Source organism: Myotis yumanensis, unplaced genomic scaffold, assembly GCF_028538775.1.
Source record: "Myotis yumanensis isolate MYYU_CA2020_CCGP unplaced genomic scaffold, mMyoYum1.0.hap1 SCAF_10, whole genome shotgun sequence".
NCBI classification, from domain to species: Eukaryota; Metazoa; Chordata; class Mammalia; order Chiroptera; family Vespertilionidae; genus Myotis; species Myotis yumanensis.
The window spans coordinates 50,609,920-50,636,356 of record NW_027223761.1 but is presented as its reverse complement, the minus strand read 5'-3'; positions in this window follow the sequence as shown (position 1 = coordinate 50,636,356).

Here is a 26,437-nt window from a genome sequence, read left to right as displayed (position 1 = left end):
GTAAGATTTTTTTTACGGTCTGGAATGTCCTTTTCCCTCTTTATTTTCCAGCTGTATTATTTTACTTCAAGCCCTAGGTCAATTAAACAATATAGAATACTGCCTGACATATACAGGGTGTCCCAAAAATTTATATAAATTTTAACAACTGATAGCTCAATTTTTAAAAATGAAATGTATTTTAATAAACACTGCCTTTATAATTATTCAAAGTTTGTGTATATGTTATTTTGGGACATCCTATAGAAGGAAAAGCATAGTAAAGAGATAAAACACAAGCTTGCTTATTTATTTATTTTTATATTAATATGAGAAAAGGGAATTTGAATTATGGCACTTGCCCCTTTCCCTTTGTGAACCTGGGTAAGTGACCTAATTTTCTGCGCCTTTCCTCCCCTATTTTAAAAAAAATGAGATATGGGCATAATGCCTACTTTAAAAGATCTTTTGTGTAGATAAAATTAGCCAGTAAACATCACAGAGGCACAATTTTACTCTGAATTCTTGGGTGGCAAATGTTACATCTATTTATATTATGCCTCCAGAGTTAAATAGATTGTGGGACATACTTTCATTGTTTTAAAATGGAAATTTTTAAACGAAAGTGATAGTGATTTTTATAGTAGTAATTATTATTGTCATTGGGGTGATCACCATCTACATGCAGGCAGGATAGAAGCTGTTTGAAAGAAAGTGGACAAAAGGAATCTCTAAGGATAAAAGAGCTTTATGGAAATGATGACATGCTAAGGAAGTTTTTGTGAAAGAAGGACTCAAGGTGGATAAACATAGTGAAAAGCTAAGCAATACTGCACAGTGTCTTTAGAAACAACATTCTGTGTGATTTGATGGAGAAATTTGTGCACCAGAATTTTTCTTTATAAATGTCCTGTGTATATTTGAAAAAATATGTGTTCTGTTTTAGTTGTATGTGTGTGTGTGTGTGTGTGTGTGTGTTTTGTATAATTCTGGTAGATCAAACTTTTTGATTATGTATTTAACAGCAAATTTATTTTTTTAAATGATTAATCTATCAGGTTCTGAGGTATACTTTACTGTTTAACTATGATGGTTGATTTACTCAGTTTACCTACTTTTTTCCTCAATTTAATTTATATAATTTGAAGTTATGTTATTAGTTCATTTACATTTACATTGTTATATGTTATATAAATTCAAACTCATATTATATATATATGCATATATATATATATATACATATATATATATATATATATATATATATATATATATTCTTTATTCCTGTATTGAACTTCATTTTGTCCAGTATAAATATAATTATATAATTTATTTTTTATTATTTTTTCAGGTTTTTAAAATTCAAATTTATGTGTCTTCATGTTTTTAGGTGTGTTTCTTTTAAATATCAGAGTTGTATTTTTTAAAAAATACATTCAAATATATTTCCCTCTTTATTAATGAGTTTGTTAAGTTTACATTCATTGTGATTAATGTTATATTTTGATAAATGCTTTTACATTTTATTTGATGTTATTTGTGCTACCTATTTTGTTTCTTTGTATTCTCTTGACTCCCTCCCTCCCCCCGCCCCCGCCCCCAACACACACACTTTTGTTTTGCTTTGGTTAAGTTTATTATTATTATAATATTATTATTATTATTATTGATGTTGTTATTAGGAAGTTTACTTCTATCAAATTTGAAATTAAATAACCTACTTTAAAAACTAATAGTTACCTTTAATATTTAACATGCTTTTTTATTTATTAAAGAATAAAATTAATCAATATTTTTAAACTTCTCATGACAATTTGTCATTTCTGCTAACTTATATGATTAATATTTTAGTTCTATTATGATTATTTACCAAATCATGTAGACATTATTCTTATTGATGTTCTATGTTTAACCTCATTTCTTTCTGCTCTAAATCTTATAATTTCCTTTCGTCTGTTTTCTTTGAATTTAATTTACTTTCCTTTTCTAGTTCCTAAGCTGGGAAGTAAGGTTATTGATGTTACATCTTTTTTCTTCTCGGTATATTCATTCAATGCTATGAATTCCTTTCTAAGCACTGCTTTAGTTGCATCCCACACATATTGAAAAGTTGTGTTTTCATTTTTATTTGGTTCAAATTTTTTTTAAGTTCAGTTGATACCAGTACTTCTTCTTTGACCCACATGTTATTTGAAGTATATTGTTTAATCCCCATATAAAGAGAATAAGAGGAAAGAGAGTAAAATAGAAAATGCTATAAGTGGTCATCTACTTCCACTATGCAAGAACATGCCTATAATAATCAACACATTAGAAAAATAGATGCTTCTATCATTCAGGAAATACCCAGGGATTTAGGACCTCTGTGTCAGACCCTCCTGTTACTCAGAAAATTACAATAGTTTTAGGAGCTCTATGTCAGGAACTGCAGTCGAAGACCATATATTAGTAAGAACCAGGGGCAGAGACAAATATACATGCATATTTATTTTTATTTACAACATAGTATTCTTCAAGTGACTCTTAAAACTGAATTTGAGAGTAATCTTAACTTTTTTAAATAAATGCTAATGCCATTTTAAAATAGTTGTCTCATATTTAGTTCCTCTACTTTTGTGTGCTCTTTGACTTCAATAGGATATTAGCATATAATGACTTATCCTGCCAGGCATGAGTTATAAAGAATACTGAATACAATAAAGAGAAAGTAAAATGTCTTTTATTTATAATGGCCCACTGCTGATCATCTTAGACTTAATCTGTTTCAACCTTTAGACATTCAACATGGCTTACCAAAAGCTATGCATAATTTCTTCAATTACTCTGGCTATCTATTGCTTGATATTATATATAACTAACAATGATTCAAGGCATTGATTTTTTTCAGGCTATAATTTTTAAAGAAGTTTTTAAGAGAAAAGCACATCAACTAATTAGCCATCCATTTATCTTTTAACATGACAGACTGATGAAAAACCCTTTAGGAAAAGAAATTATAAAATCCTTAGGAACTATAATTTCAGTTAAATATCTTTTTAATATGTCTTAAATGTTTATCCCTAGGAATTTCTATATCATTTCAGTTTATAGAATACAGGCAGGGAAACTGGCAAAAAACAATAATTAAACCATATAGTGAAATTTTAACATAAGTTAAGAAGATAGTTCAAATAGTAGATCATATTTAGATATTGATATTATCTATTATGCCATTATAAAACATCTACAACTTTAGTTTTCAAAATTATGAAAAATATGTAAAATAAATGTTAAGATGTGCATTTTAAAAACAAGGAAATTGAAGCCCAATAGAACTAATAAGAAGGCCAAGTTCACATACAATGTTAGGGCATATGTGTTAATAAAATGATAAATATAAAAACCCAGGATTTGGGTTCTCTACAGAGAAGTTTTTTTGAATTGTGAATCTCCCACTTGTAATTGTATGACTTTATTCAGTTTTCTTATCTTTACCATATTCAATTGCTGTACATGTTAAGTGTGACATGTTGGATTTAGTTTGTTGTTTTTGTCAAGGTTCATTATAGTTCAGTTGTCATTTTTAAGTATAGTTTTATTAAACATAAAAATGTGTGTTCTTGATATAACTGGTTAGATAGAAGGGATGAATATAGAGAACTGTTAATAAGCCTAAAATGGGTAAAGACTCTAGCAAGAACTAGAAGGACCCACCAGAATCACTATTAACAGATAGAAGTCACAACAAGAGTTGGACTAAGCAGGTATGATTGTAAATTGCATCGCCTATTTCCTGAAAGATAAATCTTTTTCATGGACCTACTAATCAAAACAAGGTAATAATAAAGTATAATAAGCAGAAAAAGTAAATCCAGGCAAGACAATCTGTGACCCAGATTTGAGGAGGAAGAATAGAGATGGCTCTTATTTAGGAAGAAGAGATGGAGAGTTGTTAGAATAAAGGAAAACAGAATAGTCTTTGCATACAAGCCAGAATTATGTGTTAGTCATTGAGTCTTTCCAAGCTAAAGCTATTTACTGGGTCCCTTGAGTGGGAAGGGATAGGTAAGAAAAATGAAGAAAGTTGGTTATTGGGGAAGATTTCACTTTTCAGGTGAAGTAACAGAAGAATCTTTCTGAAATGGTTTGACTTGGTATAAATGGCTTAATTTCATGAATTGGTGAGACACTTGACTCAGATTAGTTGCCAGAATGGAAGGTAGAGATATTCAGCATATTTTGAGAATAAGATCATATATTTAAATTACCTGACACATGGTAAAAACTCCTTAAAGAATTCTTCTTTACTTATACTTTTCTTCTAGATCTATGCTTTTTCTAATTCACTGTGTTCACTGCTTACACAAACCCTATAGCTACAAGTCAACCAGACAAACCTTTGCACCAGTCTCTTAGAAGTGAATAAGTGAATGTACAGATACTCTAAAGGTGTTTCATGGGAGATTTAGGAATGGAAGAAAAAAATTGCCGAAACCGGTTTGGCTCGGTGGATAGAGCATCGGCCTGCGGACTGAGGGGTCCTGGGTTCGATTCTGGTCAAGGGCATGTACCTGGGTTGCGGGCACATCCCCAGTGGGGGAAGTGCAGGGGGCAGCTGATCGATGTTTCTCTCTCATCGATGTTTCTAACTCTCTATCTCTCTCCCTTCCTCTCTGTAAAAAATCAATAAAATATATTTAAAAAAAGAAAATTGAGGTCAGGTTATAATCTTCTTAGTCATTCTATAGAGTCAGATTTTTACAAAATAAAAGGGTAATTAATATCAATGCTTGGTTGTTTTCAGTAGAACCTCATAGTTCCATTCCTGAACCTCAAAAAAGTATCACACTCTTCTGGCAATTTGAGTCAGTTTCCTTAGATGCCATCAGCCAACACATGAAATGTCCACACACTGTAAGAGGCCATGGGCCTGTCTTTGGGGCGCTGGAAAAACAGATTGACATAGAAACAACTAGAGTAGACAAAAAGGAATCTTCTACTGCTACTGCGACTGCCATTTTTTGAAGTAGAAACAAGACTATTGTTAATGGAATTGGGAACCTGAATTTAATAGTGAGCCACTTAAGTGCAACTAGCCTCTATTTTCTCATCTTAAAGGATAAATAACACCTTTAAAATGTGCCATTAGAATCAAATAGAATTGAGGTTTCAGGTAGAAAAATCTTTAGTCCATTAATTGGTGTTCACAATTGGTTGTTGATTTTGAAGAGTAAATCCAGCAACTGTATAAAATCAATCACTGCAAGTCTCAACTTAAAAATATATCATCTGAGATAGCTGTTGTAGAACCAAAAATAAACAACAGTTCTTTGGCATCTTTGTGTACTAATTCCTTGGCAAGAGTAACTTGAGTGCAACCCTCAGGAAAATAGGTATAACTTTCAAGGGTATATCTTTGGAATTTTGGAGAGGATTTATTTATTAGGTAGTTATGATTAATTATATACTTTTTATCCAAAAATAATTTTCAAATATCTACTATATACCAGCCACTCACACAGCAAATTTCTGTTTAAAAATATATTTTAATTCACTTTCATTTAACACATTTCTGACAAAATTAAAGAAACAAACCCCCAAAGCACAAATTATATATGAACTACTCAATTTTCAAAAAGAAAACAAACCCATATAACAAGCACCCAACCTGAAGTAGAAATTACCAGCACCCAGAAGATATACTCTCTTTCAGTCATTTATCCTTACCCCTTTTTAGGAGTTGTTTCCCATTTTTAAAATATATTATTTTAACCTGCCTTGCCAGATATTTGTTTTCAAATATTTCCTCCTTCACTGTGACTTTTCTGATGTTTGTATCATCTGCAATTGTTATATTATAGAATAAGAGAAAAAAATCTGGAATCTACTGAGACTTTTGTTGGTTTCTTGAATCATGAAGCCAAAACAGAGAAGAAGAGGCAGGTGGACTTGCACTCCAGTTACTTTTCCCAAGGAGTTAGTACACAAAGATGCCAAAGAACTGTTATTTATTTTTTGGCCCTTAATACAGTATAAATACAGACAAGTGTCCTGATAGTTTTGTTCAATGTTAGTTCACAGTTAAAAATTGTGGAGTATGTTGGACTGGAATTTCAAAGCCAAGTGGGTATAGGTATTGCAACCAGCTTCACTGAATTTTTAGAGCACTGATATATGACTGTAATCTTCTTTTGCAGGTTGGTAATAGATCTGTATTTGTGTGCTCTTAATGTGGGAATATGTTCTGAAAGTTTCATGGCTGTCATTACAGTGGCCTTCCCCAAGTGGTGAAACAGAGTTCATGCCAGCTCTATGAAGGTCTCAGAGTTAGGGAGAGAAATGAGTTTATTTAGCAAAGCCTCCCATGTCCTTATGAAATCTGACCTCATTACCTGACAGTGAGAAACCACAACACCTGGACTGGAGAGACACAATTCCCCTGATTAAAATAATTCAATGACCTCTGAATACTCTGGAAAAAAAATGAAACATCTTGAATTAAGAATTTCTTCATAACCTAGTCCCTGCTTATCTCTTCAGCCTCACCTAAAACCAATTTCATCCTTATTTCATGCTCTAATCACAGTAAACTATTTAATTTTTAAAATTTTATTAAATTTGTTGCAGTGATATTGGTTAATAAGATTATATGTTTCAAGTAAGCAGTTCCATAGTACATTATCTGTAAATTGCATTGTGTGTTCACCATCCAAAGTCAAATCTCCTTCTGTTACAATATATTTGACCCTCATTACTCTCTTTCACTCTCTTCAAACCCCCCCTCCCCCCGCCCAATCTCCATTTCCCTCTGGTAACCACTATACTGTTGTCTGTGTCTATGAGTTTTTGTTTGTTTTATTTCAGTTATATATCCTATATATGATTGAAATCATATTGTTCTTAACTTTTTCTGCCTGACTTATTTAACTTAGCAAGATATTCTCCAGATCCATCTATATTGTCACAAATGGCAGTATTTCATCCTTTCTTATAGCTGAGTAGCATTCCATTATATATATGCACCACATATTCTGAAGAATTCATACAGTAAACTATTTTAATTTTCCACCCACAGCCATGATCTCTCTTATCTGTGTCTTTGTATTTATTTTTCCCCTTTGCCATCTCTGCCTCTACCATCTTTATCTTGCTTACTCCTGCTCTTTTGTTCAAGGCTCATCTTAGGCATCACCTCTCCTAAAAAACATATAGAATCTTTTTTGTTTGTTTCTTTTTTTTCTTTATTGATTAAGGTATTACATATGTGTCCTTATTGCACCATTGTGCTCCCCCCCACACTCATGCCCTCACCCCCACCCCCTGGTGTCTGTGTCCATTGGTTAGGCTTATATGCATGCGTATAAGTCCTTTGGTTGATCTCTCCCCTTTACCTCCTCCCTCCCCTACCTTCCCTCTGACGTTTGACTGTCTGATAGATGCTTCTCTGTCTCTGGATCTGTTTTTTGAACAACATAAACTGATGAAAAAAAAAACATATATAATTTTTTTTCCTCATTTTATTTATTTATTTATTTATTTATTTAATTTTTTATTGATTAAGGTATTACATATGTGTTCTTATCCCCCCATTACCCCCAAACCCCCACTCATGCCCTCACCCCCCTGTTGTCTGTGTCCATTGGTTACACTTACATGCATGCATACAAGTCCTTTGGTTGATCTATCCCCCTTACCCCCATCCTCCCCTACCTTCCCTCTGAGGTTTGATGGTCTGATCGATGCTTCTCTCTCTTTGGATCTGTTTTTGTTCATCAGTTTATGTTGTTCATTATATTTCATAAATGAGTGAGATCATGTGATATTTATCTTTCTCTGACTGGCTTATTTCACTTAGCATAATGCTCTCCAGTTCCATCCATGCTATTGCAAATGGTAAGAATTCCTTCTTTTTTACCACAGCATAGTATTCCATTGTGTAGATATACCACAGTTTTTTAATCCACTCATCTGCTGATGGGAACTTAGGCTGTTTCCAAATCTTAGCTATGGTGAATTGTGCTGCTATGAACATAGGGGTGCATATATCCTTTCTGATTGGTGTTTCTGGTTTCTTGGGATATATTCCTAGAAGTGTGATCACTGGGTCAAATGGGAGCTTGAGAAGAGTTGAGGTGTCTCTCCTGTGGGTCCACAACACTAACTCGTCAGTTATTTGTGTGAAATTGAGATTCCTTATTTGCCTAAATTCTCCAGTCTTAGTTTTCTAACCAATAAATCAGAAATTCCTAGGATAGTAGCAGGTTCAGAATAGATCCTCAATAAATATTGAAATATTTGAAGACATGAATAAATTAATTGAGAAATATAACCCAGAAAAAATTATATTTCAAGCAACTATCTTTCCCTTGTTATTGTAGTTACTTCACCCATTCCCTACCAAGGGATTCACCCTTTTCATAATGGAAGTTTAATTCTTATAGGCATGTATGAATCACTTTCTACACTGGATGCATTCTTGATGAGGATTATTTTTAATGTGCATTTCCCCCCATAATGTGAATTCTAGTTGCACCTAGATGTATGATGTAACTACTTTAATTTCACATTGTTCAAAAATCACCATATACTTTTTTGTTGTAGTTGTTGAAATGTTGCTGTCACTCTTCCCTACTCCTTACATTTCTCCAAACTTTATAGTCAGTAAAATGTATGCATAAGGAAAACACACTTTACAGAAAGGATAGGATGAGCAAGTAAGAAATATTTGTAATTTTCAAATAATTTCTCACTATATTTTGCCTTTTAACTTATTTGGTTTTATTAATTGGAAGCTTCAATAAATGATTTGCAAGTGTGTTTGCCACAGCCTAATTTAAGCCTGAAACTTATTTCTACTAAACATTGAAAGTGAAAACTTGTAAAAAATGTAGAAGTAGTAGAATATATAATGACCATTTTTTCACCTTTTTTATGTCATTTTTTTTACAGTTCTGTATAATGGGTAATGGATTTTCTTTATAAACAAAGAAAAGAAATAAAGTACTCTGGATTTCATTATAGGCAACTCAAACTTCCTTCGGTCTATGCATTTGTGAACCTTCCCTTCCTTCTGGAGACCGCTCTTTAGCACCAGCGGCTGACAAATCAATCAGACAGGGACTGTGACATTCTGTCTGTCTCCCCTGTCCTGCTCTTGGAACTTAAAGAAAGTCGTTTATTCTCCTCTGACTCTTCTGCCAGTACACGAGGAAGGCTTTGCAAAGTGTCATTTAAGTGGGACATCCATCACTTAATCTCGACTCCTTTGCTCACACTCCAGTAGCTGGGATGTAAGCAGGGATAATGTGTTTGATTTTCATTTTGACCTTGGTTGTCTTAAAGGCTGTCTCACTCCATGGGGGCTCTTTCCAGATAGAATGGCTTTCCACTGACCTCACCTGCTACAGCTCATGGTCTCTACTTTACAGTCCTTCCTCCATGGAGGTGAGTGTGCCCACTCATGCTTCCCTACCTCCTTCCCCTCTCCTTATCTGAGACAACACAATGAGTAATGACATTTCCTTAATCTGAATGACATCTTAGGATTCATAAAGGGCCTTTGTAAACTAATATATTTAGAGGGTGGAAAAGTATTATACAAAGAACTCAGACTTTGGAATCAAATTAGGGATTTGCAACCGGTTTCTACCACTTATTTGCTTAAATGTTTATGTTCTTATTTGTGAAATGGTGATCATATTTATTTTGTAGCCTTAAGGTGAACATTTATTTGTTTGTTGGTTTGCTTATTTATTTATTTTGCAAGTATTTAAGTGCCAGATCCTCTTCAGGAAATACAGTACTGAACAAGAAAGACCAACTTCCTTTCTTGTATAACTTACATTCAAATTGATGAGTAGAGCAAAAGAATTATAAGTATTTTATAATATTAGACACATGACATTGTACAAGTCATGTAACTATCACATAGTAGGTCACAAGAAATAGTATCTTTCTTTTTATTTCTATTATGATGAAAGATATTATGATTTTAAAAAATATATTTTTATTGAGTTCAGAGAGAAAGGGGGAGAGAGATAGAAACATCAATGATGAGAGAGAAACATAGATCGGCTACCTCCTGCACACCCTGCACTGGGGATCAAGCCTGCAACCAGGACAGGTGCCCTGACCAGGAATCCTGGTTCATAGATCGACGCTCAACCACTGAGCCATGCCAGTGAGGCAATATTTTATTCAGTTTATTTTTCTTCTTCTGTTTATAAAAGAAATGGGATGGCTTGTTGATGCATCAGCTTGGCTGTTCTGAACCACAGCCCCTAGAATTCCTTTTCTAGGATGTTGCCAGTTGGACGTGGCTGTAGGGCTGTCTCTCAAGAGAGCTGGGAGATGAAAGTAGGTAGAAACCCTTTTGTAGCAAACACACAGCTCTTCCAGCGATTCAATCAAACACTAACTACCACTGCTGTGAAGGGATCTGCAGACATAATTAAAGCCCTTAATCAATACACTTTAAGTTAATCAAAAGGGATACTAGTTGGGGTGGACCTTATTTAATCAGTTTGAAGCCTTTAAAAGAGTGCTTAGGCCTTCCATGAGCTCTTAGACACAAACAGCCGCTGGGTCTCCCTGCCTGCCTGCCTGCCTCCCTGTCTGTGAGCAACAAGCTCTAGCTCATAGCAGTGGGGTTACAACCTGCTCAGCATCCCCCACCCTTGCTATCTGTCCTAAGGAATTAAAATTTTAAATATAGGACTCTAAGTATATTTCATACAGTTAGCTTACCCAGTTTTTAAATATGAGCATAACCAATGGACACAGACAAAGGAGGGTGAGGGCCTGTGCTGGGGGGCGGATGTGGGCTGGGAGAGGTCAATGAGGGAAAATGAGACATATGTGATACTTTCAACAATAATTAAAAATAAAATATAGTTTTATCATAAAAATAAATAAATAAAATAGAATTATTATTGCAAATATTTAAATTCACCTGTTTTTGCTAAAACAATAACGTGCCTTTCCCCACACCATTACAAACTCTCTGGAAACAAAATTTAGTTACTATGTGATCTTTCCTATATGACTGCCTTTAAGGTAATTCTATTTTATTGCTGTAAATGACATTATGAACATCTTTGCACATAAAACCTATATTGTATTGGTATCTAAGGACAGAGTCCCAGAGGTGGAATTGTGAGGTTAAATGGCATGTGCAGTTGGGGGCTTTCAATAAATAACAGTTTTTGAAAAGACCGTAACCTTTGTATTCCCAACAGCAATGCATACGTGGCAACTGAGCTCTTGCCTGAAGAAATTATATGCCCACACAAGTTAGCTAGATCTCTTCAAACTGCCAAAACCAGCAAATAGCATGGAGTGGAGTCTGCTGCAAGTTTCACTCCTGTGTACTATAAAAATTGTGAAAGACTTATCAAACTTTCCTTAAGATTGTTGTCCTTGCCTTGATGCCATTTAGTGTCCTCTATTTATCTTATCTGTTTACATGTGCCACAGATTTCTTCATTTAATTTTCACTTCTCTGTAGTAAGAGAAAATGATTCTATGTTATTTTTTATTTTTTTAAATATATTTTTATTTATTTCAGAGAGGAAGGAAGAGGGAGATAGAAGCATCAATGATGAGAGAGAATCATTAATTGGCTGCCTCCTGCATGCTCCCCGCCCCCCACTGGGATTCAAGCTAGCAACCCAGTATGTGTCCTTAACTGGAATTTAACCTGGGACACTTCTGTCTTCAGGCCAACGCTCTATCCACTAAGCCAAATCAGCTAGGGCTCTAAGGTATTTTCCTATAATTATTTAACATCCATACTGCAAGCATAGGGTCTTCCTCACTTACTTATATCCTACTCCATTGACAAATTTTCTATCTAAAAATGTTCTGCTTTTTTCTCATTGAGCACTTAGAAAATATTTCTATGCTTCTCCTTCATGTCTCCATCTTCTACTTTATGCACAGGCATTTCTTGGGCATCCAAGAAAGCATGCATGGGCTCTATTATCAAGGTGATTAAAATGTAGCTTCAGAGGTAAATAAATAAATACAATGAAAGTTTTGAAAGTACAATGATGAAAAGAATCAGTAAAGTCATAGAGAATTATGAGTGCTGTGTATTTAAGTAGTCAGATCTCACTTAAGTAGAATGACCTGGGATGGTGGTCTGTGAAGGTAACATTTAATAAAGGACTTGAAGGCTAAGAGAGGTGAGCTATATATGGAATGTTCTGAAAAGGATTGTCCCAACAGAAAGAAAATAGAAGCTTTTGAAATTACCTGTTTGAAGGACTGAAATTGAACTGGTTAAGTGTAAAATATAGTGGCATGGAGTAAGACTGGAAAGAGGTAGGCAGAGAGGGCTCTATCGACAAAGTTCTAGGCTACATTACTAGAAAATTGATTCTAGAGAATATATGTTAGCATATCAAAACTTACTTTCATTATTCAGTCAGCTTCTGATCAGACTAATCATTCTAGAATCTGTTACATGTATTTCTTTATCTCTTCTGTAGGATGGTCAACAGTGGCTCCTTCAGCGGCCTTGCTGATGTCCAACTCTGTGGTTCTCCCCTAACTGCCTCTGCTTCACCAGTTAGAAGGAAAGAGTACATCTGGCCTTGGGAGAGGATCTTGCCACCTTTGTAAATCATGGTATGAGCCATTTAGAAATACCTTTTTCTGCTAATGTCTTATCTTCTAATTGTGGTATTCTTTCCTGCTGGCAGTTCAAAAATGTTGGTGTCTGTAAATTATATTCCTTTCAAAATGTGTGAAAGCACCCGAATTTTGGACCCCATTTCAAGGGAAAAGCTAGTCATATATCCGTTATGTCAACTCTTAGTTAGCCATGCCACATTTCAATATTATCCTTATATTTTGAGTGCCTTCTAACTCAAACAATTTTATTTCATGATATAATCATTCTAATATTTTGGAAAGGTACCATTTTGTCTGTAATGTAAAAGTAATGTTTGTTGACATTTATGGCCCATACCTCAATATAAATACCAAGCATTATGCCACAGAATTTAATAGGTAATGTTTAATAAATAAAAATCTGTTGTCTTTCCAACTAATTTATTTTTCTCTTTTTATATAAAATTCAATGAAGGCCATATATTTTTTCAAGATAAATTGACTTTACTCTCCCTCCTTTTCCCCACAAAAATCATCAAGATTACATTAGCATTTCATACAATAGGATTTGGCACTTGAGACTCACAGAAAGAAGTAGAGATGAATTATTCACATCTCAGAGGAAAGTCAATTGGAGAAATAAACATTAAAATGATTTGCAATCTGCAGTTATTCAAGAGAAGCAGAATCATCAAGTGTAAGGGAAAGATGAGAACACCAGGAAATAAATGGTTCAATTGATTTAAGGGATGTTTTCACAGCACCCAAATTTTGAGAAAAGGCCGGGGTCTATCAAAAAATTCCATCAATGTCTTTCATATCTAAGATGGTTAAATTACATATTTTAATACCATTCTGACTGTTATTATTGAATCAGATTTTCTCAGGGGTTAAAATCACTCTCTGATTAAAACTTGGGAACAATTTAAACATCTATTAACTTTGGGAGAGCTAAGATACAATTTAATATGTTATCTTTTTGGTATTCTAGAGGGCAGGGAACTCATGTCCCAAGAATCAGAACTATGACTAAAATGGCCCTAAACACCAGGGAATTGCCTGTGAATGATAAGAACCTGATTTTAAAGGCACACAGCATAACCTTCCTTCCCAGAAGGAATGAACATCTACCTATAATCAGAAGAATGTTGAAAACCAACAGGCCTGTGCTCTGTTTCTGCCTGTGCCCTTGACCCATAAGCAAGTTATGAAACCTCACTAACCCTGACTTAAGAACGGCACTGAAAAATGGACCTTCTGCTATTGCACTATATGTGAGATACCCAGGACTCTCCTGGAGCCACGCAGTCACAAAATCAATATTAGTTTCTTTTCTATTTTTTTTCTTGAACTCTCACTAAATACTGTAGTAGCTCAACACCACAAGTAGAATCACGTGTCCCCTTGACATCCGCAGTCCACAGGAATTCAAATTTGTAAATGCCCCATAATATGGGTGGTGGAGCTGTGTATCTGGATTTCCAAATTTGCTGTTAGAGTAAAATGAAGTTACTTGAGAAAACACTATTTAAATTATGAAAGAGAGTTCACATGACAGCTATTGTTTCGTGACAATAGTGCTGAGACAAAAGTGATGATGGTATAGTTAGAATAATTGCTAAACTTTTTGTAGCTCATTTATTTTGAAATAAATAACATTCAGAGAGAGATGGGAGGAGAGAGAGAGAGAGAGAGAGAGAGAGAGAGAGAGAGAGAGAAGAGAGTTATTCAGAGAGGCCAGATGCACAGATTCGTTCACCAGTGGGGTCCCTTGGCCTGGCTTGAGGGGATCAGGCCAAAATCAGCTCTCCAACATCCCCCGAGGGGTCCTGGATTGTGAGAGGGTGCAGGCCAGGCCGAGGGACTCCACCAGTGCATGATTGGGGCTGGGGAAGGACCGCGGGAGGGCTCCAGGGCATGTCCAGCCCCTCTCGCCCAGTCCTGATCGGCCAGACCCCAACAGCAAGCTAACCTACTGGTGGGAGTGTCTGCCCCCTGGTGGTCAGTGCACGTCATAGTGACTGGTCAGATGGTTGAATGGTGGGGAACTTAGCATATTAGCCTTTTATTATATAGGATGAGGATGTTATAAATTTGAGATAAAAGATGCAAAGTGCTTTGAGCAATGCCTGACATGTAATAAGTAGTATTTAGGAAACACTAGGTATTACCATTACCATCCATGTTATTGTTATACTTAGACCAGAAAAGGCACAGTTATGGGTAAGTTTATGGATGAAGGGGGCAGATAAGAAAAGAAGGAGAAAGGATGAAGAGAGAATGAGGCAGGGAGGGAGGCAGGAACTCCAGGGAGGAGAGCATTCACCCCTGAAATAAAAACAAAGCAAAACGTTTCAGGAGAGGAAGATGTTGAGAGGAAAAGCAGCTCCTAAGCACTTGCAGCAAATGGTCACACACACTCACACCACATGACACACACTTGCACGCTCTGACTATCAGGGGCTTTTCATTTGCCTTCTACAATTTGCAAACATTTATGGTAAAATACATTTTCTCATTCAGTTCTTCAAACAGATCTGAAAATCGGGCTGCAGAGCTATCCTCCATCTACAGATGAGGAAAATCTGAAAGTCAGGAAGGTGAGTATTGTTAAGTCTGTATGGTTAGTAAGTGGCAGAGACTAGATCCAAACTGAGCCTTGAGACCTTCACATTGCTGTGCATGATGCGGTGTTTTCAAATTATATAGCAGGAAAATGCCTAGAGGCTAGAAGAGAAAAGTTTCCCAGACACAGAGGACAAAAATGTAAGCTTGATCTTGTCATAAACTGTGAAAGCAAATTGATATCTTCTACCTACAGAGGATTTGCATAATTTTTGTTTGTGCAGAATGTAATCATTAATCTGATGTTTATAAATTCTACTATAGTAAAAGCATGTTATTCTCAAGTTATCACTTTTGGTTTCAATTTCTAATTAGCAAAATTTAATTAGTCCTAGTAGAAAAGGTGGTATCATTAATTATAAGACTAGTGTCCAGGAAAGAAAAGGTTGCACAGGATTTATTTTAATTTCTACGGAAGTCATCCAAAATAAGCAACTACAAGTGTGTAGGTATTTGTACATGTTACTGTCTACTGAATAGGAAGCCAGGAATTTCAGAAGGGATAGCTGGTTACAGAATTGCTTTTTTATATTCTCAATTTCTCTAGATTTCTTTTAATTTTTTTTTATTACATCACCCTCGTCACAGGAAAATAGAGCATTTTATATATTGGAAGTGAAAAGTGACTTGTTTTCTAGAAAACGAAAGCCCTTTGATAACAACTATATCTGGATTCAAATCCAGAGTCAATACCTTACTAAATGTGTCAGCCTGAGCATGCTATTATTTAACTCCTTGGAAAACTTGTTTTGTCATCTGTGAAGTGAGGAAAATAATACAGAGGTTTGTTTTGAGAATTAACAATAATATATAATGCACTTAGTATACTATTAGTTGTTATCCTCCTCCTCATTATCATTATTACTTGTTTTTAATATAAATGGGAACATGGTCATTGCTAAGAAGTAGTCTAATATATATCACCTACATTGCTTATAAACTATTTTTGGCAAATATTCTTATTAGGACTTTCTAATGGTAGTTTTTTCTTGGAAACAGGTGTATAAAGAGAAATATAGTTACTAGTAAATTTTTTCCATGGCATTATCTTTATTCTCTAAATTAATAAGGTCATAGTTTAAAAATATTTTTATAACAAATTTTAACTCATTTAAAAAATTGTAATAAACCATCGAATTTGTATTATGTTTCAAATACAAATAATGCAAACAGTTACATAGCAAATGCTGAGTGCTTACTATATGCCAGGCATTTAATCATCAGAGATGGACATGAAACAGCATTATCCCTGGTTAGCAGATGAGAAACCTGAATGTCAGAGACATTAGTTATACATACAGCAATGGAGGAGTGGGGATTGGTATCCAGTCCCACTACAACATCCTGCCTTTTGCTAAATCATCTTATCTCCTAAAAAAGGTGTCCTCTCCCTGGGAGTGGTGGCAAAAGGAAGCCGTGCTAATTGATCACTATTATATGACAGGCTCTAAGAAGGTATGTTAAACCAAGATCTAGAGTAACCTTACGTTATTTTCATGATTAGCTTGGAAAACTAAGACTTTGTTAGATCAATTTTACCATTACCACACCACCTAAAAATAGTGACAGAGACAATTCAAACCTAGAAATGTCAAGCTTTAAAACCTGTACTCATATTTGGTGGGATGTTGTCATTCTCTATGGTAGATTCTTTTAACATTCAGTGGTGCCTTTGAAGACATGAAATCCTCATTTTTACTAAGAGAATAGTCAGTGTAGAAATACTGTCTAAATGGATAGAAACATAGTGTGTGTTTCATCATAACAGGAAAAGTTTCGGACTTAGAACTGGAGGTCAAGGTTTGTTTCAACACTACTGTATTCTCCACTAGCCCTTTTGTAAGTTACTAAACATGTCTGAACCTGTTTGTCATATGGGAAGCATGTGAGGACAAGTAAATGATATCTAAGTTTCATTCTAAATTTATCATTGTATTCTTCTAAATTCCCAGATGATCTTTTCATTTCTGATAAACAACTTTTACTTACCTAAAACTAATAACATCCTCCCTCCTACTGTTAGTTTCTGATCTAGACTTATATAAAAAAATCAGAGCCAAGATTATGGCAATGAATCCATTTATTTTCTATTTTCTCTATTCTTATTATTGTTTGTTTAATCTGGCCAAACGCAAAAAAAAAAAGATTTTTAAAAAGTAAGCAAAAAAAAAAAAGTAACACACATTTTAGAGAAACTAATAGAATTGAAAGAAATTAGCAAGAGAAAGATGGACTGCGACAGATATGCTGCTTTTTTCTTTTCAGCATCTTTTTCCATTGTCATGAAAACACATCCTCTGTTACCACGGGGTTTGGATAGAGTTAAGCCACCCAATCCTTTGCCACGTGGGGTAGCATGTGACCTGGAGCAAATCAGAGAAACCATTTTCCCAGTCACTTCATTTAGATGGTCCCTTGGGATAATATCTTTCCCAAGCAGAGGTGCTGAGGCTTTGGGCTCTCCAGGAGGAGGAGAGAAAGGGCGACTTTGATATTGCTAGCTGGGAAGGCAGCAACCTGGGGTTGTGAGTGGCCACCTTTTCCTGAAGATGTTTGCGAGAGTAGCCAACCCAGAGAGAAGCATAGCCAAAAGGGAGACTTCAAGAGTTCAAGTGACAACATTTGAACCCCGACCCAGTTGTGTCTTTTACAAGAGTCAATGACTTTACATTTGTTCTTAGTTTGAAATGTTTTTTGTTTTAATATGTTTTTATTGATTTCAGAGAGGAAGGGAGAGGGAGAGAGAGAGAAAAATATCAATAATGTGAGAGAATCACCAATCAGCTGCCTCCTGCACACCCCCTACTGGGGATCGAGCCCACAACCCAGGCATGTGCCCTGATCAGGAATTGAACCATGAGTTCTTGGTTTATGAGTTGATGCTCAGCCACTGAGCCACACTGGCTGGGCTGAATTGTTGTTGTTTTAAATAACTAATTGAAATAAGTATGAGGTGATCTTCTTATTTAATATTTTTAAAAAATGAGATTATATAAATAAATCCATGGCACATTCAAAGATCCAAAACAGAACATGGCTACAGATAAGAGACACTGGTACACAATAAGACAGAAATTAGGCAGGTGAACATGTTAAAAAATGTTGGTATTTATCTTAAGGGAAATAGAGACTTATAGTGGGGTTTTATGAAGAAGTGCAACATGGTCAGATGAACTGCTTTTATTGATTAATGTCTGGAATGGATATTTCTATTACTGGAAACCTTATGGGATTCAGAAATATTTTGGACACTTTTACTCCATCAATCCAATGACCATGTTCTAATGCATCTCTTTCCTAACAGAATGTTCATATTCCCCAAGGGGTAGTCACTAGGTTCATTGTCATTAATAAAAAAGATAGTGCTTATTAAAAATAATATAAATGATGTAGGTGCCTTTTGTTGATAAAGGCTTCAACTTAATTGTGTGAAGAGAGGAACATAAATGGCAACCAGCTGTTGAGTGGAGGAAACTGGTATCAGTTCCTCCCAAGGACCAGAAGCTCAAACTGTGCCTTTTTAGGGGTAAGGGTGGGGCCCAGTCTTATGCCCCCATGGCCATTCTCAACTATTCTGGGAGACATATAGCCAGTAGGGCTACTAGATAGCTTGCTTCTCTGGCATAGCCACCTGCAAACTATAAATTGGAGATCATAAGGTACAAGTGTGCCATGGCCCAGGAATAACCATAGTTAATGTTGTTAAGTACTTATTTGTATCATATAACTCACTTAATCTGTATAAAAGCCCTATGGGATAGGGGCCTTGGTTATTCCGTTATACAGACCAGGAAGCTGGGGCACAGAACTATAAGTGAGTTGGCTGGAGTCACATAGATTGAGCACAGGCGGTTTGGTGTAGAGTCTGAGCTCTTCCTCTCAAGGTTTTACTCTCTCTATCACTTTCACCAGATGGGGAGATAATGGGAGCCATTCCTAAAACACTTCTGAGTAACCAGTATCTGATTATCTCAGGAAGAACTAAATTCCATGCCCGCCTGGGGTCCTCTCCAGTCATATAAACTTAAAAGCACTGCATTATACGTTATGTTGGACTACTTCCTTATGATGTATGTATGCATTTTATTTCAGTTTATTCTCACCACAGAGTTACGGCAGTGTTTGTTACGACTTAACCACTTTATAGATGAGGTCCTTCAAGTCTTCTGAAAATGTTTTGCTTTTAGTGATTTTTTCTACCCAGGCCACTTGTATCCTGAATAAGTGTATTATTTTGTATAACAGGCATTTACCTGAATGTCTTTTCTCTCTCATTAATGGAATTAAAAGCAGTGAAAAATATATTATGTGTGGGCAAGAAGACAGAGAAGGAGAGTGATTGGGTTATTTGAAATATATATGGTCTGACAGCTCTCTTTACAGTGATTTCATTTCCAATATTGAAAGAACAGGGAACTTGCTTGGTAAATGTGACTTCTTGCAATTTCCATCTGTAGTTACACAATTGCTTCTCTCAAAGGAATACAGCTTGTTCATGTGCGCTTGATTCCTTTTGCTTTCTGATTATTTCCACATCACTTCGCCTTGCAACATTTGAAAGGTGTTAGTTTAGAGTGAAAAGCAGTTGTATTAAAACAGTACAAATTTTAGGGAGGAAAAACCAAAAAACAAACAAAGCATTGAGGGAAAAATAAATCCTGATCTTTGTAACTATTTTCTTTAAATATGAAATGTTCAGTTTTGTTTTAAGTCTTTGGATGTGAGGGCAGCCTGGATGCAACATCTGTCACCCCATTGATCACCAGGGTTAATTTTTGTTTCCATATTTGTAAATTGCATTTTATAAGCTGTTTCTCTTTTCAAAAAATGGAATAGAATTTAAGGACTAGAATTGATTAAATACTTTTTTTCTATATTTGTAGAAACACCATAACAAATATAACTTTTTCTGTATTTCCCTAATGGCCTTAGAAATTATATATTAGTGATCCTATTTTACAGAAGAATATGAGATTCAGAATAATTTTGGTCATTTAAGTCATAGTAATTAAATGAAAAATCTGAATCCTTTCATCTGACCCAAAGCAAACTTATAAGATAATAGGTAGCTGTATGTCCTGATTACAGATGCATCAAAAAATTAAATTTCTCTAAGGTCAGTGGCATAAGGTAAAGTGGATTTCTATTCTATGTAATTATTTTGTTACTGAATATGATATAGATGTATCTCATCATTTTCACTCCACCAATTCATTGTAATTCAATATTTGTGCAAATTGATTCTGTGCTATAAGGTGTGTTTCAGTTTCTCATAGTTACTCATCAATAAGTACTTTGACTACAAACTATGTCGATTTCATGGCATTCTAGTTTCTCTGGCTAGTGTTGTTGTTTGTTTTAACTACATTATATATATTAAGAGATTCCATATTTTTATTAACTGTGTTGTGAAGAAAAATATAATTCTGGTAGACAGATTAACAACCCCTGAGTGCAACTCTGCCCTATCAAGTAAAGGACATCTGGGGGAGGAATCTCCATTGGACACTTTATTTGGTGGTACCTCACAATCTGTGATGGCAAAGCTTTGGCCACATCCTTGATTAACCAAAATAATGGATTTACTTAGTTGGGAGTAGGGTCTGGAGATAATTTCACTGTAGAGCAATGTGGGAGAAATTATCTCTTTCTTCCTCAAGCACAGGGATCAGCGAATAAGAAAAAGAAATAGAGAAGAGAGAAAGAAGTGAGAGTTTGATAGAAAGAACCAGGGAGACAGAGAGAGAAAGAGTGACTAAATCCTAGGATTTAGATACTGTATATATTAGAGCCAGAGCTAGAAAAAATTGTTAAATGATTTTTTATAAAAGAAAAAGTTTTATATGTTTATTTTATTTTAAAAAGGGATATAGATATCTAATATTCAAAGCTAAGTTTTTATTGTTGAGAATGGAAGCCCTCTATCTATATCAAATCCAGTCAAATCTATTTTGACACAGTGGGATACTAGTAAGTGGCATCAGAACTCCAAGGAAATAAGTTAAAAGGTCTGTGTTTTGAACTTGGACCAATGGATGAGAACAAAGATAGCCCATAAAAATGTTCAGGTCATCTCAACAGTGAGCTGTCTCCGTGGAAAAATGTGCTGAGCCAGGGCTAAGGAAGAAATAAAAGTTTCCAGGTGATTGAGCGGATCCAGATTTCCTTTGCATTGGATTTTCTTAATGAGAAAGAAGCTCTAACTAAATTACATAAATCTGTAAAATCACTCCTTTCAGACTTTCCCTTGTGAATCAGATTCTGTTCATCTAATGCTGTCAGCAGAGTCTTCAGTTCACTGATTGCCTTGTCCTTCTGCCATGACATCCTTAAAGCACCCTAATATGGAGCTCTCTGCTCTCTCTGCTCCTCTCTCTTGGCACTATAAATTGATGATTTTCAGTATCATCATCTTGCTTAACTTTATTCTGCTTCTCAACACCATTTTTATCCCCTATAGCTTCCTGCAATATGATGGATTTTGTCATAAAAAGGAAGGGATAATAGAAGAGGACAGTGAAGTAAACATAGAAACAAGATAGATGAGAACATTTCTAAGATAGAAGAAGCACAGAGTAATGTCCAAAATGCTGAAGATAAAACTCAAATTGGAATTCTATAACCTGCAGAATAGGAGTAAAAAAAGTAATGAATATGTTTTCCTATGTACCAAGACCAGTTGACTTTATTACCTAAAATTTCTTACTAAAAAGAATTGCTAACGCCTGGTCCCTGTGGCTCAGTTGGTGGAGCATCATCCCATGCACCAGGAAGTCTCATTCAATTCCCAGTCAGGCAAAACCCTGGGTTGCAGGCTCAACTCCCAGTAGAGGGAGCAGATTAATGTGTCTCTCTCATCAATGTTTCTACCTCTCTCCCTTTTCCTTCCTCACTCTGAAATCAATAAAAATATATTTTTTTAGTTTTTTAGAAAAGAGTTATTAAAGACTAGACATTGTCAAGAAAAAGAAAAGCAGAAAGAAGTTGTAGGGGGGAATGACCAGCACAGAAGTTGATAATATGCTAGTAAAATCAATTGTTGGATACATATTAAAGTAGTGACAGGAATTTTAATGGGAAAGATAAAAACTGAAACTTTATATCACAATAATGATAGCAGAAGATGGTGTGTTAAAAGTGTAACTTAAGCATGTAAATACCTCACATACTGGTACTTGGTAATGTGATAGAAACACTGATTTCCATTTAATTTGTTTTTAAAAGTTTATAGGTGAATTTATATCTACAAAATTTAAAGAAAACCTTAAGAAAAATAACTAAAATCTATCTTTTAACCTGTAGAAGAAAGAAATATATTACCTCAATAAAACTAGGGGAAAAAAAGATGATGGAGATAGGGATGATTTGTTGAACTGAAGAAGTAGTTTTGGGGGAAGTAGATCTGTTTAGGTCTTTGGTAGTTCTTGTCCCTGTGCTCCAAGCTTAGTGCCTGGATGAGGAGGAAGGTGAAGTTGGATCTGGAAATGCTGTGGGTCTCTGCTCTCTGGGAGAAGAAAGAACCTACTAGTGGGTTTGGCACCTTCTGACACTGTTTCCTTACCTATGATCACTAAGAGACAGACACAATCCAGCAGCCTCCTAAATTATCCCAGATCTGAGTCCTCAGGGACTTTGGAGTTGGGTTAAATTAATGGAAGACTAGCCATCAGCCTATGACGCCTCTTACTCTCAAAAAAGAAGCTTTGAAAGAAGAGTCAATTTGCCCTAAGTTTCTTTTAGACTTTGGTAAAGTGCAGAGGTTCCCAGGGTCAACTCCACTGAAGGTAATGACAACCATACACTGTTCTAGAAAAGGACTTCAGAGACACCCATTCAGGGTCTCAGACCAGACCAGGGGAAGATGTACAGTTAAATTAGTTGTATAGAAGGATGAGGTGGAAAAGCCAGTTTCCTGGAATCCAGGTGGGGTTTGAAAGGAGGAGGCAAGTGCCCTCCTGTACTGAGGCACAGAGAACAGCACCCCAGGTGTGTGAACTATGGACCTAGTGTCTGTGCTGTGAGGGTTCCTGCTGCAGTGGTGGATGGGAGGTAATCTATGATAATTTCCACACAAAAGGAGTGGCTCTGGTTTCCCTGAACAGAATGCCTAATGACAGAACCTGCTTTTTTATAAGAGAAGTAATACAAATATTTGACATAAGAGTTGCTCTTCATTCCTTCCCATCTCTCATTCTATATTGAATTTGCAATACCTGCTATGAGCAAGTTTTTCCAAAAGCAAAATGTTGCCCCTAGCCAGGGAGCTCAGTTGGTTAGAGCATCATTTGGATATGCCAAAGTAGTGGGTTCCATTAGTGGTCAGGGCACAAACAAGAATCAACCAATGAATGCATAAATAAGTGTAGAACAAATCCCCCCCCCCTCTCTCTCTCTCTCTCCTCATTTTCTCTCTCTCAAAAAACAAAAAACAAACAACAACAACAAAAAACATAAAACCCACAAAGTCAATTAAAAGCAAAATGTTGAGCAGATATCTCTGGACATATAAAGAGGTAAACCAAAGAAGTTAGCAAAATAACAAATCTTAATAAAACAAATCAAATATAGAAATATAAAATAAAAGAATATAATCTAAAATAAATGAATAAAAATAGCCAATATTTCTTATTTCTAAAATATATAGACTGACTGCTCTTAGAAAAAAGTAAGAAAAGTCAATAATAGCATCAAACTTAAAAGAAAAATATTTCTATTTAAGTTTAAATATAAATTTATAAGTAAAAAGTGACTTTAAATCATAAAACAGTTTAAAATCAGTTGTTTTATAATTTTCATAATGAAACTGACTCAATGATCCTTTAATGAGGTAAATAATGAGTCTGTCTGAGAGAATTTCAGAAGAAATTCTCTGTGATATTTAAAATATCTACATATATTAAAACCTAAGTGACCAGTATGACCGAATGAATGGAATGACAGGAACAACTGGTGGACCAGTCGCTATGCATGCACTGATCCCCAGGGGGCAGATGCTCAATGCAGGAGCTGCCCCCTTGTGGTCAGTGCGCTCCCACAGCCAACCTCCCGTGGCCCCTCCGCCATCCTGGCCAATTTCCTGGATCCCTCCCCCCAGCCAGCAAGCCCCCCGATAGGCCTCGATCACCGGCCAGGACGAGGGACCCACCTGTGCATGATTTTGTGCACTGGGCCTCTAGTTGTTTTAGAAAATAGAAAACAGAACTGCTACCCTGCTAATTTTATGAACTTAGTGAAACTTGATACTTAAACCAGACACAAACAACCCCAGAAATAACATTTATAATTGTAAGAAAAAAATGAAGGTTTCTAGGGATAAATTTATCAAATATTTGGAAGGCCTTTGTAGACATAATTATAAAGTATTATAAATGATATCAGTGGATTATGAGTTAATATAATACAGATACCAATTGTTCCTAAATTTATCCACAAATTCAATACAATTGTAGCCACAGTTCCCCATAGAATTTCTCATAGTATTTGATAAATTGATCCTCAAATTAATATTGAAAAGTGTAGAGCAGGATTAGCAAAGACAATTTTGAGAGACCGTTTAAGAAGTGAGAGATGTACTAACATGATATTAATGTGGTATAAATCTTGAGTAATTAAAAACATGTGGAATTGACTCAGGGATTAAAATAGACGAATGGAATAGAACTGAAGTTTGATGACAATGTAAGTAAACTGGAAAACTCATACACTGCTTATGAGAATGTAAATTTTTACAAACACTTTGTTGAGTAAGGTAGGTATCTATAAAAGTTGAGGATGTGCATTTTGAAATAACCAGTCATTACAGTTACGGGTGCAAGTCTTAAAGACATCCTGGAACTTGTGTACAGAAGACACACAAAAAGACTAATTAGCATTTTAAATAATAGCAACAAATTCTATTCTTCCAAAATATCCATTAGTAGTAGAATGAATAACCTGTGTTTTATTCATAAATATTATATATGATAGAATAGAATGTATCTAGTTGTTAACATAAATTTTGAAAGCATAGCATAGAGTAAAAGAATTAAGTTGCAAAAATTTAAACAGTATTATCATTTCTGTTTAATAAAATAAATATAATATATATTGCTCATTAAATTATACATCAAAAATTAAAATATAAAAACATGAAAGAGAAGATTAAACACCTACTTCAAAATAGTCATGCTCTGTTTGGGTAGCTCAGTTGGTTAGAGCTTTGTCCTGATACACCAAGGTCGCAGGTTCTATCCTTGGTCAGGGCATAGACAAGAATCAACTAATGAATGCATAAATAAGTGAAAAAATCTCTCTCTCTTTCTCTCTCTCTTTCTCTCTCTCATCGTTAAATAAAAATTAAAACAAAAAGAGTATTTATGCCTTTGAGGATGAAAAAAGGGGAAATGAGGTTGAGAAGAAATACCAGAGAGTCTCTCTATTTAATAATTTACTTTTTCTTTTGTAAACATCTAAAGGTGATGTGGAAACTATTTGCATTTGCATTTTTAGTCTGGAAGTGGGATCACATTTTTATTCTCCAAATGCTTTAAATATTTTATAATAAAAAGTGAAGACATGTTTACAAATTACTCTTCATTTTTTCTTTATTCATTCATGTATCCACTCATTTTTTAAATCTACAATTCTACACCTTGTGCCAGGCCTGGTGCCAGGGACAAATGATGAATAAGAGACATTTTTCCCTTCTAGGCCTTTTCCCCTACCTAGTTCACAGCATCATAAAATTGCAAGTTCAGACTAGAATCCTGAGAAATATTTAAAGTATATAATTTACTAGAGGTAATTTAGGTAAGGAAGATGATCCTGGAGATGCTGCTGAAGAATTTTGATAAACAAAGAAGAAGGAAGAGCATTTACACTCACAATTTGGTTAGGCCTCTAATCATCTTAAATGAAGAAACTTTTTGATGCACAATTTTATCCCAGGACTCTGGCCCTACTATACAGACATATTATCTTCTTTGTGATTTCGCCTTGTGTGCCTCACAGAATCCTTGACTCACGTTTGTGCTCACTCTGGAAGTGTTTCAGCACTGAGCAGCCCCAGCTGGAGTATTTACCCTGAGTAGAAGCTTCAAGAGGGATTCTATAATTTTCCTATCTGTGCTTTAAGGAGGCTGGACAAATGACAGACCTTTTGTTGCTTCATGGTCATTTCAAAGTTTATGAATTTCTGCTTACATACAAAGTGGTCTTTCCTTTCACCTCAATCCAGATAATTCAGAACTATTACACTGTA